The sequence below is a fragment of the Vombatus ursinus genome, unplaced genomic scaffold, assembly GCF_900497805.2.
Source record: "Vombatus ursinus unplaced genomic scaffold, bare-nosed wombat genome assembly UNPS02014852.1, whole genome shotgun sequence".
Taxonomy (NCBI): domain Eukaryota; kingdom Metazoa; phylum Chordata; class Mammalia; order Diprotodontia; family Vombatidae; genus Vombatus; species Vombatus ursinus.
The window spans coordinates 2,449,113-2,463,572 of NW_020954630.1; the positions used below are offsets into that span (position 1 = coordinate 2,449,113).

The 14,460-nt window shown below is 41.3% G+C and overlaps 1 protein-coding gene across 5 annotated transcripts in view; it reads right to left on the bottom strand.

Moving 5' to 3' along the window:
* The window catches only part of PRKAG2 (protein kinase AMP-activated non-catalytic subunit gamma 2), a 452,810-nt gene that overhangs the window by 296,940 nt on the left and 141,410 nt on the right, over positions 1-14,460 (bottom strand). Inside the window, exon 1 of one of the 5 annotated variants that reach the window (XM_027840943.1) lies at positions 13,950-13,987. The exons of 3 other annotated variants lie outside the window; for them this stretch is intronic. The gene's annotated coding sequence lies outside the window, so the exon portion shown is untranslated. Of the gene's footprint in view, positions 1-5,258; positions 5,332-13,949; positions 13,988-14,460 lie in introns of those variants that run through there. One more of the 5 variants, XM_027840945.1, reaches the window with a different exon arrangement.

Consider the following 14,460-nt stretch of genomic DNA (forward strand, 5'->3'; position numbering starts at 1 on the left):
CCAGCTGTAATAAATTTAAAATCCACTTTGTTTCATAATTTTCTACCTCAAGGAAATGGAGCATTTGTAGCATTTTTTGAAAGAGACAAAGTATTTTATCATACAAAGTATCTGTTCTCACAAATAAACCGAGAGGAAGAAATCAAATTTTAGTTTTGGATTAGAGGAACAGTTCTTCCTTTTCCACATTAACTCCTCATTTTTGATATTTTCAAAAAAAATTTAAGTAAAAATCCAAACTCCCTCCCCAGTCTCTTCAGACAACTCGATTATTCACACAAATGCAAAACAGTCATAAGGTTCTTACAAAACAGCAGGGGAAAAAAATCCAACAACTGTTTGGGTTTTGGCTTTGGAATACATAATGAGAGTTTTGCTACACTAATTATGTATGTTTGGTTAATTTAATGTTTCCCTCTTAATTTGAGCACATCCAAGTGTTTCAACCAACTACAATCACAGTCATGTATGGGCTTCAATCTCAGTTCCCATGTCTACCTTATTAGTTTAGTCAGAATACCATGAAGCCAAAATGAGATAAATATCATGGACCCAGGCTCCCACCAGACTTTGCTGGCCTCTTTTAGATATCGAAGGGCCAGGAATGGCTGAGAAGGTGAAGAGACAATGATTTTATCCCCTGGGCTTGGCACTGTTTCTGTGCCTTTCCTTATCCACTCATTATATGGGAGAACAGAAGAGATTTATAGTTTAAAAAAAAAAAAACTAGGTTAACTCTGACCCCCAAAGCTAATTGGTAGTTACTGAGTAAGCAATTATCTTGTTTATAGTCTAGCCTTCAGAGACTAAAATGGAGAGGGACATAGAATTGCTCACCATGAATTACACTGGGAGATCCCAAAACCAACAACTAGGAAGTTTAGTTCAAAGAAAAAAAAAACTGAGCCTGAGGGTCTTAGATAGCTGGGACTACCTTGGTCTTCGCTATAAAGTGCTTAGAGCCAGGGCTGAAAACCTCCCAATGAGAAAAAGGCCAACCAAGATTCTAAAGGAAACAAGTCAGGTGAACCAAGGGAAGGCTCATTTAAATGGTCCATGATAGTAGTTTCTGCCTTCTCTAAAGAGCTAGAAAAAAGTTGATGGGCTTAAAGGTAAAAAAGCCTGGCAGTATCTGCTCCCTTGATGTAGCCAGTATTTCATGAGGTTTGTGGAGAGAAAAATCTTCTGTGGATACTTTTCTTTCTACGCCATTTCATTAAATGCTTTTGCTTTGAACTAATGATGTCCTCTGGCTGAACATTAAAGGTAAACACATTAGTTGGGGCTCATGAGCCATGGTTTTAGGAGATGTGAAACTCAGGATATCTTGAGTTCCTTATATAGCAATTCCTTGGAAGACCTGCCCTTCAGGATGGAAGAAGGGCACCAGAATGGTCTATGTATTTTCTAAGACCTGATATTATACAGACCACTCTGGCTGACGATAAGGAGCTCAAAGTATGTGAACAGTTCAGTGCAAATGACAATTGCTAGAAAAACCCTAAGAATGTGCAAAACAATATTGTGTTCTTGGCATCCCTGGGCTAAGGGGAAGCAAGATGTGACCAAAAGTAGTCAATCTAGTGGACGAAATAGCTCTTATTTTCTACCCTCCATCACTTTACCTCTCTCATCCCCTCCCATAGAAATAGCTAGGACAAGGCTGTTTACTGCTTCAAGGACATTAAGGGGAAACAAGAGATGGGATAGTGGAGCCAGGACAGGGCAAGGTGGCAAAACAGTGACAAACTGGTCATTTTAATCCACCTGGTTGGAGAGGCCACACCAACAACAGTCAGACCTAAGGTTTTAAAATGTCTTTAAACAGCTTCAAAGCAAACTTCTGTGAAAATGATGCTTAGAACAATGCCTCCCAGGACAATTTTATTTCATCTTGAGCAAATCTCTCACGTTGCCATGGCAACGTTCATGATGTTCCAGGGTGAACAAATGATGTCTGCTTCCCACTGTAGACCACAGAGCCAAATTCAGCCCCATATTGAACAGTACACTTTTTTGCTTTCACTTATGCTAGCAAACTGCATTTTTGCTTATCCTTCACAGTATGATTATACTGGACACTACATATTTGAAATGGTGAGGCATTTAACACACATACAGTTGGATACAGAAACTGGTTTTAAAAAAAGTTCTTAGTCAATTCTTGACCATGTTCAAGTATACATTCATCTCTATATTTTATTCATTGTCACATAAATGACTGAAGCTCAATTATGAAAAAATAAATTTTTTTCAGATAACTTTGTATGTTGGAATAGGCAAAAATATTGAACACATAAAACACAGGCAACAACTTTTAAAAATTTTCTTTTTTTATTAGAGAATCAACCTGACAAAAGGGATAGAGGACGGGAAATGGACTCAAGAAGATCTTTAGGTTTAAGTCTTGCTTTTTGACACCAACTATGTGATTCTGGGATTGAACTTCTCTGTTGTTGCTGGTTGTGTCCTAATCTCTGTGATCCCATCTGGGCTTTTCTTGGCAAAGACACTGGAGTGGTTTGCCATTTGCTTCTCCAGCTCATTTCATAGATAAGGAAACTGAGGCAAATAGCATTAAGTGACTTGCCCCTGGTCACATAACTAGTAACCTCTATCCACTGACCTAGCTGCCCTTCACATTTCTAAGCCCCAGGCAACTTTCTAAGGCTTAGCTGCTAAATTTTAAATACCTTGTGTGCTGCATGGAATCTTTGACATTATGGATTTTTTGGGTATATTAAAAAAATTTTTTTAATGAGTTTTAAGGGGAAGTTAGATAGTGCAGTGAACAGAGCACCAGCCCTGGAGTCAGGAGGACCTGAGTTCAAATTTAACCTCAGACTCTTACTAACTGTGTGACCCTTAAGTCACTTAACCCCATTGCCTCAAAAAAACAAACAAAACAAATGGGCTTTAATTGTAAAATTTGCTTTATACAGATAAAGTTCTTATTTTCCTGGGTTTCCATGGATTAATGTGAAACAAACTGCACAGTTCAGCAACTTGATCCCCATGCCATAAACAGACCCTATAACCCACTAGCTAAACTATAAAGCAATATTTGAATGGGTTGACCTTTATCACATTTGGCAGTTTTCTGAAACTGATGTAGATGAAAGCCAAACTTTAGGTGACATTTTTATGATTTTGCTATTGTATATTTCTTCCCTCTAACTCAAAGCCACTCAAATATTCCACCTGGCTTCTTTCCTTCAAAGAAAGGAAAGCACATCATACCCAGCACATAGAAAGGGCTTAATTTGAAATCAACTTTATTTAATAAATTCAAGCTCTCAAGTTTTTCCTTCAAAAATGTCCAGCCATATCTCCGTCCTTACTCTACCTTTACTTCCTCCCATACTCTTTAACATTAACTCCATTTCTTTACTTTTTTTTTAAAATAATCTCTGCTTCCCCCCCATTTCTAGTTTGCCTCAGGCTATGGAATCACAGGCATCAGAGGTCACCTAATCTAACTCCCTTATTTTACAGACGAGGAAACAAGAACCTAGGAAAATTAAGAGACTTGCTTAAGATGATACCTAAAGATCATAAGATTCAGAATAAATGAGAAGCAGCAGGCCATGGTGGATACAATTTTGGACTTTGAGTCCAAAGAAGCCCTAGGTTTGAATCCTGCTATTAAGACTAGATGTAAGACCCTGGGTAAGTCATGTAACTGCTGTAAGCCTCAGTTTCCTATTCTGTAAAATGGCACCTACTTCACAGGGTATTTGTGAGACTGAAATGAGCTTTATTATGTAAAACACTGAACACTGAAGGATTATATAAATGTTATCTGTTACTCTCTAATCCAAAGTCATTACTCTATAGATGAGGAAACTGATGTGATTTCTTTTGCTCAATTTCACACAAGTGGCATGTGGAAGATTGGGGCCCGTAACCAAGGTCCTCTAAGTATAAATCCCCTGCTCTTTCCACTACATCCTATGAGTGGCTGCTCCAAGTCAATTAAATCAGCTGGTCAGAGAATGGTATGGATTAGGCCAATGCCAGTTCAGATAAAACTTAGTTTAAAGTCTATAGAAAAATCTTGTTTTTGTAAACTACATTCCACCAATAATTCTAGGTTAGTCAAAGGGAGTGGACTACATGGTACAAATTCATCACTGTAATTGATAAAACCAGTTAGAATAAGCTACTTTTAGAGTGTCAAGCATCTGTAAAGATCATCTAGCCCAACCACCTTATTGTTGAAAGATGAAAAAACTGAGACCCAAAGAGGCTGTGACTTGCTCAAGGTTATACAGAATACTAATGAGAAAAATCAATCAATCAATATTTACTAAGTGACTACTCCATGTCAGGCACTTGTGCTAAGCACTGAGAATACAAAAAGAGGCAAAACATAGTCCTTGCCCCTCAAGAAGCTTATAATCTAAAGGGACTCTGAAATGGGATGGGAGGATATAACCTGTGAACCTAAGTGAAAAAATTAAAAAGAAAGCCTCAGCACAGCCAAAAGGAGAAAGAGAAAACACAAGCAAAGGAACAAAAATTATTTACAACAAAAAGCCTTTTGCTGGCCTAGCTTACTGACAACCTTAGCTGGTTGTAAAAAGAAAAAAAATGATGCCTATGGTACGTGGACTACCGTTGGGTGCTTAGATACCTTTAACACTTAATGCATCTGTGACGTCATTTATACGGTGCTCCATCCTACAATCTTACCCTATCCATGCCCTCTCATCCTGGGTGACTGTTGTCCATGTCTATCCATAAATCCTCTAAATGAGGCCCACCCAATGTGCTGTAGGGACTTCTTCTACTTCTCTTAGCATTGTGTGGATATGCTGCAGCCCACCCCTTGGCTTCCCCCTGACCAACTTAGCTCTTTTTCTGGTCACTGTGGAATTACATGATTAGGTAATTCTTGTTTGCTAGTGTGTTCTGATCAAATCTCATCCACCATCACCCTTGAAATGGTGCCATACACTTGAAATGAGACCATGGTACTGCGAGGTTGACAGCCATGTAGCATCACCAGAAGACTCTTGCTGGTTCGATCTTGTATTACTACTAGAGCTGCAGATTTGTGTGGCCAATGTCCCCTCAGTCAGCAAGAGCTCAGACCACAGCATTCCCTCCCTCACTTGGAAGTGTCAGCTGGGGAAAGCAGAAACCCACCCCACCCACCCCCAACCAAAGAGGGAATGAGCTGGAGACTTTGTACATTAAAAGACATAGGCTAGGAATCAGGAGACCTGGGTTCTAATGTCACATCGACCACTAACCACGTGTGACCTGGACCAAGTGCCTTCTCCTTTCTGGACCTCAGTTTCCTTCTCTGTCAAATAGAAACAATAATTTTTTCACTATCTTCCTGAGGAGTGTTAAAAGAAAGTGCACTGTAAATTATACAGATCGTATAAAAGGAAGCTGCCATTATTATTATTATCTAATCCAACCCCATATTCAATGCACAAATATGCTCCGTATCTTTGACAAGTTGTCATCTTGTCTCTGCCTGTACACTTCTAATGATGGGGAACTCACTCCAGAGAGCTTTTAGTTTGGTTGCCAGGAAGTTCATCTTTATACTGAGTCAAATCTGTCTAAGTCATTTTGACTATTATAAATATCCAAATTAACTAAAAAGGACATATGAATAGAGCCTATATCAAATTGCATGTCATCTTAGGGAGGGAAGTGGGGAGGGAAGGGGAAAAAATTTAAAACTCAAAAGCTTATGGAGGTGAATGGTGAAAACTAAAAATAAATGAATAAAAAAAGGACATATGAAGAAAGATACCATTTGCATTCAGAAAAAGAAACGATAAACAAGTTTGTATAGAATAAATTTACATATATGTAACTATGTATTATGTATGTAATAATGTGATATGTAAATAAATGTAGTATATACATGTACACATATGTGAACATACATGTGTACACATATATACCTATTTGTGTCTAACGGTAGTCTCCATCCACTGTTTACAGAATATAGAATAAATCTGCTCCCTCTTTCACATGGCTATCATTCCCTACCTCAGCCCTCAGGAAGTCTTCTTCGGGGAAAACATTTTAATTCCTTAGACTTTTTTTTCCTATGACACAATTTTAAATGCTTCACACCTCTTCCTCCCACTCGTCAATGATCTTCCTAAAACATGGCACCCAGAGGGGAACGCAACATGGGCAATGAATCCAACCACTTTGATAAGATGCACTTATAAATGGCCAGGATGGGTCCTGTGGACTCGCCCAAAAGAAACAAAGTGAAGACAGGCATCTGCCCCACCTAGACCTCCACCCGTACAACTGAATCTCACCCTTATCCTGTCTCTTGGAATTCTCCCCACATCCCTGGGGAACTCTCCACATAATAATCACAATCATGAACATAGCTGGTCTGTGACTCTCACCGATTTAATGGACATCAGAATCTAAACTGTTTTTACTGAGGGCTGAACTTTGCCACTTGGCACACATGCCAGGTAGGAAACAGGCGGAAGACTGTTCCAAACTGATTTTCCTTTCGCAATTCCCTCAAAACCTTCCCCTAAAGAGGCAATTCTCAGTACTGGGCAGGGGCTAGCAGGCATTTTTAAGTCATTCTGGACCTCTCAAAAATATTCAAGTTATATAACCATCTACCAACAAGTAAATAAATAATAGGAAACAAACCATGGATTACTGGAACTGGAGCGGGGGGAGGGGGAAGAGAAGGGATGGTGGCCAAAATAGGGAAAGCACTTTCCAAATCACTTTTCATCCAGGACCTCTCTGATGCCTTGCACAAGTCTGCATATCCCCCGCCATGGTTTTCAGTGTGAGAGCATTTCTCCTCTTCTTCGGCCTCCCCATAGCTGGTGCTTTCACTTTATCGAGATGTCCCCGAACCTCCTGTCTCTCTGACACTCTCTCCCTGCAATAAACCCATGCCTCCATGGCCAGGGAACATCCCAGTGGTTATGGCTGAGCTGTGTAAAGAGGAAAAAAAGACAGGTGTACTGGCAACAGTGGGGTGAAGAGTCCTCCTGTTTTCAGGAAAAGCAGAGAATCTTCTAATCTAACTCTTGTGTTAGGAATCTATAATTTATCCCATGGGCAGCTAGGTGGCACAGTGGATGAGTGCCAAACCTTAAGTCATGAAGATTCTTCTTCCTTGATTCAAATCTGGCCTCAGACATTTACTCGCTGTGTGACCCTGGGCAAGTCTCTTAACCCTGCTTGCCTCAGTTTCCTCATCTGTAAAATGAGCTGGAGAAGGCAATGGCAAACCATTCCAGGATCTTTGCCAAGAAAATCTCAAATGGGATCAGGAAGAGTCAAACACATCTGAACAATCTGCCCCTACCTGCATTCTTAATTATTAATTCAAGGTAAATTCCAACCCTTGGCGGCTTTTCTACACTAGGAAGAATAAGTAAAAACCATTTATTAATCACCTAAAGTGTCTAGAGCATAGCCCTCGGATCTAATAAACACCTTTATCAGATGTAAAGTTCAAAGAAGCTAGTCATCTGGCCTCCTCATCATAAGTCTAGCATGGGAATAGACACCAACAAAGATAGCTGTTAACACAAGGTGTTACTTGGTAAGTGCATTAGATAACTTAAAAAGCAAAGTATTAGTGAGGTCTGAGGGGGCCTAGGGGATCAGAGAAGGCTTCTTGGAAGAGACAGCATTTGTACATCTTCCTACTGGCTTCCTTGAAGTCCCAACTAAAATCCCATCTTCTACAGGTAGCTTTTCCCAACCGCTCTTAATTCTAGGGCCTTCCTTCTGTTAATTAGTTCCTCAGGCCTCTCTCACTTAAATCCAATTCACTTGTATGTCATGGCATCACTTCCTTGATGTCATGGTCCTCTTTGAGAATGAAGGACAAACAGCAGCAGCCGCAATCCCATTTATCTTTGTTTATAGCTTGTTTGTGCTCATTTGTTTGCTTATTGTCTCTGCCAAGAAACTGTAAGTTCCCTGAGGACAGGGCCTATCTTTTGCCCCTTTTTGCATCCCCAGCACTTAGCACAGTGCCTGACACATTTTTCAGTCGTATCTGACTCTGTGACCCCATTTGGGGTTTTCTTGGCAAAGACACTGGAGTGGTTTGCCATTTCCTTCTCCAGCTCATTTTACAGATGAGGAAATTGAGGCAAACAGGGTTAAGCGACTTGCCCAGGGTCACAGAGCTAGTAAGATTTGAACTCAGGAAGAGAAGTCTTCCTGACTCCAAGACCCAGTGCTCTATCCACTGTACTACCGAGATGCCCTATGCCTGACACAGAGTAGATGCTTAATAAATATTTACTGACTTTAAAGGATAGATTGGATTTCCATCTCCAGAAGCAGCTAGCTCCAGGCATTAAGACTGACCCCACTCAAAAAACTCAAGTAACCCAAGGATTAAGACTAGGAGAGTCAGGAGACTCGAGATCTGAGGGCCGAGGACCTGGATGGCCTCTATTAGGCTCCTATGACCAGTTCTACCCCTAACCTGCCACATAACCTTGGGCACTTCTCTGGACCTCAGTTTCCTCATCTGAAAAGAGGAGATGTTAATTCCTGCTTGGTCTCTGGTAGCTTGAGGTAGGCTCTTCCAGTGAGGATCCAGTAAAACATCTCCTTAAAAAGCACACATGGATGGACAGATAGGATGCAAGATTGCCACAAACAGGACAACAGTGATTGACTGACAGGTGACTAGACGTGTCATGTCACTGGCATATGGAACTCCAGGATTATGAAGCACACTCTACCAAGACAGGTACAACATTTCCACTCTTCTTAAGAGTGCACTGAAGGGATAAGGGACTTACTAAGGGTCATCTAGTCAATACGTTTCCTGGCTCTGAAACCAGCTATCCATCCTCTTCGCCATACTGTCAGGTAATATTCACAAGTGCCACCCTACCCTGAACACCATCTAACACTGAAATCTAATCAGTCTCTTTCTTGGGGTCTGGCATCAGATTTAAAAGGTATGGGGAAATTAAAACCAATTAAACCTATTCCTGGAGCTAGTTCTCAAGCCTTTTCTATTTTTCCTTCCCTGAAAACCCCCTGAAATCTATCCACAGACCTCAGGGTTCCATGGGTCCCATTTTAAGACCCTGGGGCTATGCTGTGACGTAATATTAGTAAAGCACTTTGCAGCTGTCTTACAATAGCTCGCACTATATAAATGCTCATTCCCTTCTCCTGCCTCCCGGCCTCTGACTTCGTTGCCCCTTTCCTCTCCTTTGGCACCATCTCCCACTCACAGCCTTCTCGTTGTTCCCTGGCTGCTCAACTCAGAGGACAATGCCAAGTTGCTGATCCCTGTTCTTTCGTCCTGCTGGTAGTACTTGGGCAAGTGTTAGCACCAAAACTTGGAAATGGGGAGTCACAAAGCTGACAGGAGAGAGTTGGGTGAGTGCTAAGGCAAGGAATAGTATTAAAGACTCACAAGTGACTCCCTGGGGTAGACACTGCGGGCACAGGGAACTGGGGAGAGATTTCAAAGGCGCCAAGAACAGAAACTACTGCATGGATGGTACAGATAGAATGCAAGATTGCCACAAACAAGGTAACAGTGTGATTGATTCCGGTCGGAGTGGGGGGGGGATGATCTGAAGTTTCACTGGAAAATGGAACTCCATATGCTTACTCCATGGTAATTCAAATTCATGCTACTCCACAGTAATTCAAAGACAGGCTGGCATTCCATTTTAGCTGTCTGAAAACAGTGACAGATCCGGGTAAGTCTCCTGGGTTTGAATAGGGAATAGATACATTGTTTGGTATTTCCCAGGTGCCTTCCTTGACATGCTCATTTTACCATGTTCATCTCCAAGTATGCTGAAGGGAACTGTGTGCTGTGTTTGTATTTCTATTCTTCCCAAGCATCTTGCATGGCCAGCCTTATGGAAAACAAATCTGAGTAGATAACGCCTTCCTAGGACAGCTTAGGCTGAACCTTTGATGTCGAAGTTGACTAGGATTCTGCCCCATCCACTTCTGAAAGCCCCAGTCAGAAGAATGAGGAAAAAAAGTATTTACCTCACATATCACCATTTTTCCCCCTTGGGGAGGATTTCATGATTTTATTGGAACTCCTGGTTAAAAAAAAAAAATCCCTCAGCACTTCCTCTGAAAATTCTAGTCTCCGAGAACTGCCCAGGGGCATTCAGAAGCTAAGTGACTTGTCTAATATCAATCAATGTGTGTCAGATGTGGGACTACAGCCCAGGTATTCCTAACTCCAAGGCTGCCCCATCACACTGCTTCCTACCAGCAATTAAGACCCTCATTTGGATGAAGGTGCTTTTCTCTGAAAATGCAATGCTGTAATTAGGAAGTCCTAAACATTTATATCATAGTGTTAATTTCTTTAATAAAATAATCTGATTGCTTCTCTTTTAATTCCTGAGGTACCACCAAAGGCATCAGAGTTTTGACTGGAGAGAACTGAAACACCCTTCACTCGTGGATGAGGAATACTAAAGGACTCAGCCTACAGTCAAGTTCCATAATACTGACCAAGCCTTCCCACGTAGTATGGGAAAGTTTTCAACAGGATATCCCAGGAAGGCCATAGGGGTGATGGTGGGTGGTGAGCGGAAGCCAATATCTGTAACCAAGGCACTGAATGGGCCCGAGGAAATAGCCATGTTGGAAGAGGGTATCAGTCAAAAATCAGTAGCAAATTAAGCGAGCGGAGGGGTGGGTGGTGTTAGGAGGCAGAGTTCAGGGTCATGAGCCAAAGGCTTGCTGCCAGCTGAGCTACAGGATTTTAAATCACATAAGTACAACTCCAATTTGTTGCATAGACGAGACTGCAGAGATCATCAGGTTGGGTTTTAAGGCCGCTCCAGCCACACCCTCCAGCTTTTCCTAAATTCCTTCCAACCTTGCCATTGCCATAGCCACTCTCATTAATTTCCATAGCAACTGTGAACTGCTTCAGAGGAGGAAACATGTTGGAACATGAAGCACTTCCTGAGAAGGCTAGGTTAGATGGGTAATTACAAGTATCACAAATGGAACAGCATGAGGGGTACCTGGAGGCCTTGGAGAACCAGGAGATGGAGAAGAGGGAAGAAAGTGAGCTAGGATGATACTAACACATCCTGAAGTTGCAGAATCATGAATTTATAGGATGTCACAGCAAAAAGGGACTTCTTAGAGATCATCTAATCTACCTCCTTCATGTCACAAGTAAGGAAACTGAGGCCTGGAAAGATGGAATTATTTGGCTCTTGTACAACCTGCCTGATCCTTCTGGTCCTTCCCTAAGGAAGAATCTTTCTGCAATAGCTTTTCTTCATTCCCAAGTACAGGAGGCCGTCTCTGTTCACAGATCTGGACAAGCTAAGGAAATGGGGCATACTTCTCATTACATTTGGGTCATTCTTCATTTATTCACGCCAAAAGAATTTGCTGATCATTTGCATCAAGCACATCAAGCCCAGTATTGGGGGTGAGTTGAGAAAGTTTATGCTATATTGATGAGGAGAGGAGATACACATGGAGCAATTAAGCCATCATTCTGGACCATCTATGATGAATGCTTTCTCTATGATAAGCACCCAAGGACAGGTAGAGATAACAAGTGAAATGGGTGGTCAGAACAGGGAGGGATGCAAGCAGTGGAGAAAAGGCTTTAAGGAGAGGCTTGAACTGGGCTGTGAAGAAAAGGTAGGATTTGGATGAAACCACCTCATCCCAGAAACTATTTCTGTGATTTTTAATTCACCTCTTTGCAAGATCAGAATAAGCCATAAGTACTCTTTATGTACGGTTTGACAATTGCTCGTCTGAACATTTTTTATCAATGAGTTGGGTTGCTAGTCAGTCTATCAGAGTCTGTGGGCCTTCACTAGAACACGGACCAGATCTAGGCACCATGCATGAAGAGCAGATTTTTAAAAAAATATGCACATTTATAAAAACTCAAATTTAAAAACTCCCTTTGCCGGATGGTTCTCTGGATGGACTAACAGGGTAGGGGATATAGTGAGGAACGAAGGCGATGTAATGACAAAAGATGTTGAAATTTTTTTCAAAAGGAAAAAAAAACACACCCCTTGTTATGTCTCTTTGCATGTTGTATGAGCCTAGGCAGCTGCCTACCTGGCTTATCTTTCATCCCAGTTCTACCTTTTTGACACCCTCATTTGGGAGCCGAGCGAGAAAAACAACAGGAGTGTGAAACACGGAGGAAGCAGCCGTGGGTGTCCAGGCCCAGAGCTGTTTTCCACATTCTCTTCCTTTTTCTCAGTGCACAGTGACCAGCTTTAAACACACCGACAGCCTGTAGCTAGTTATTTGGAGAAAAGGTTTTCTACTCACTTAATAAATGCAGGCAAATGTGCCAGCAAGATTTTTATTGGAAATGCTATACAAAAACATGACCCTTTTGAGTGGCAAGCAGCAGTAACTGGAGGAGCCAACCTGTGTCTGACTCATCTGGAGGTGGCCAAGAGAAAGTTGCTAATGCCAGAAGGGAAATCTGGAGAGCTACTGAGGGAATTTCCAACAGTCTAGAATAAGCAATCTACACACATCTCCTTCCTTCCCTTCCTCCCTCCCTCCCCCTCTCCCTCCCCGACTCAGGCATCTAATCCTGTAAACAGTTCCTCTAGTCTCTAGACGAGACACCTCCACCCCATGCTGCCCAGTTTGTGGCTGGATCAGCTCCAAACCACAGCCATTCATTAAAAGCCAAATACAGGGTGATACATTATGATCTGTCTCTGGTAGAAGATAGGCCTTGGGCATCACCAAGAAACAGAAGCTTCTGGAGTGCATGGTATTTCAGGCCATGACAGCAGTGAGAATCTGTTCAGATAAAACGCTCCACCTTCCACACTGGAATCAGCTTAACCCATGGGGAGAGTAGCGGTCTGTCTATACAGCATAATCTCAGGTCCTCCTCTTAAATACCTCAACTAACAAAAGGCAACGTAATAAAAAGAGCATTGGACTTGGGAGTTAGGAAAGACCCGAGTTTAATCTTGCCTCTGACATTTAATAGCTAGTAAATAGTCTTTTGAGTCTCAGTTCCCTCATCAGTAAAATGGGCTTAATAGTATGTATCTCACAAGTCTTTGTAAGGATCAAGGAGGGAATTTATATGAAGCAATCTGCAAACTTTAAAGGACTATTATATACATTTTGGCTACTCCTTCCTGTTATAGGGGAGGGAGTAGAGAAAGAGGAGATCATGGACTGGAAGATGGTCAAACAGGTATAATCCTATTTAAGATAATGATATAAGCAAAGCATTTCTTCAGCCCCCTACCCTCCCCCCTTCAGCCTACCTATTCCATGACCCTTGACCTTCTTAGAAGAAATGACTCCTTAGCTTCTTCAGGTATCCCATACCTCCCTTTTCAATCTCCCTCCCTTCTTGCCAAAATCTACTCTTAGGAAGAGATACGATAAACTCACAGTGAGTAATTCTAGGAGCAGTTGCATGTTAACAGGCAATATCACTACTACCACAAAGGCAATGCTTGTATCTTATCTAAAACTTTACCCAAACGAGTTATTATATAAATTTTCTGTGGCCCCTAGCATAGCGCTCTGCAAACTGCAGACAGTTTACTTACCTATCCATCAACATACATGTATATAGAACATAGAAAAAATATATATAGTATATAAATATATGGTATACAGAATATACACACATATATGTATATGCTTATATACCTATAAAGAAATAGAGAGAGATAGAGAGATTTCTTGACAATTAGTGAATGAAATTCAAAAGGTCTGGTGGGGGAAGGGGTAAAGAGATAATGTGTAGGGTAGCATTGGTCTTCGCAAAATCTTCTGAATCATCACACAGTCACCAACTTTGCCAACCTCATATAGTAGAAGCACTACACTTAGAGTCAGGAAACCTGAGTTCCAGTTTCGGCTCTGCTACTAACTTGCTGTGATAACCTGGGCAAGTCATTTGCCACTCTGGGCCTCAGTTTCCTCACCTGCTATATTAAGGAACTGGTCAAAATCAAGAATTCTTGACATTTTTTGTATCATGGACTCCTCTGGCAATCTGATGAAGCCTATGGATCTGTTATCAGAATAATATTTTAAATGAATAAAAATAAGAATACAGAGAGTTTCAAAGGAAATAAAAATACTTTAAATATTTTAAGTGAAATAAATATAACATATATATATGCTATATATTACATATAATATAGAATATAAACGATACATATATATATATATAACATCTATACTATATATGAAACATTTTTTTTTATGTTTTGGAGTTGGTTTTTTTTTGCTTTTTGGTAAGGCAATCGGGGCTAGTTGACTTGCCCAGGGTCACACAGCTAGTAAGTGTCAAGTGTCTGAGGTCGGATCTGAACTCGGATCCTCCTGACTCCAAGGCCGAAGGTCTATCCACTGCACCACCTAGCTGCCCAAGTTCATGGACTCCAGGCCAAAATCCCCTAGTCTACATGGATCTAGGATCCGTCCCTTCTA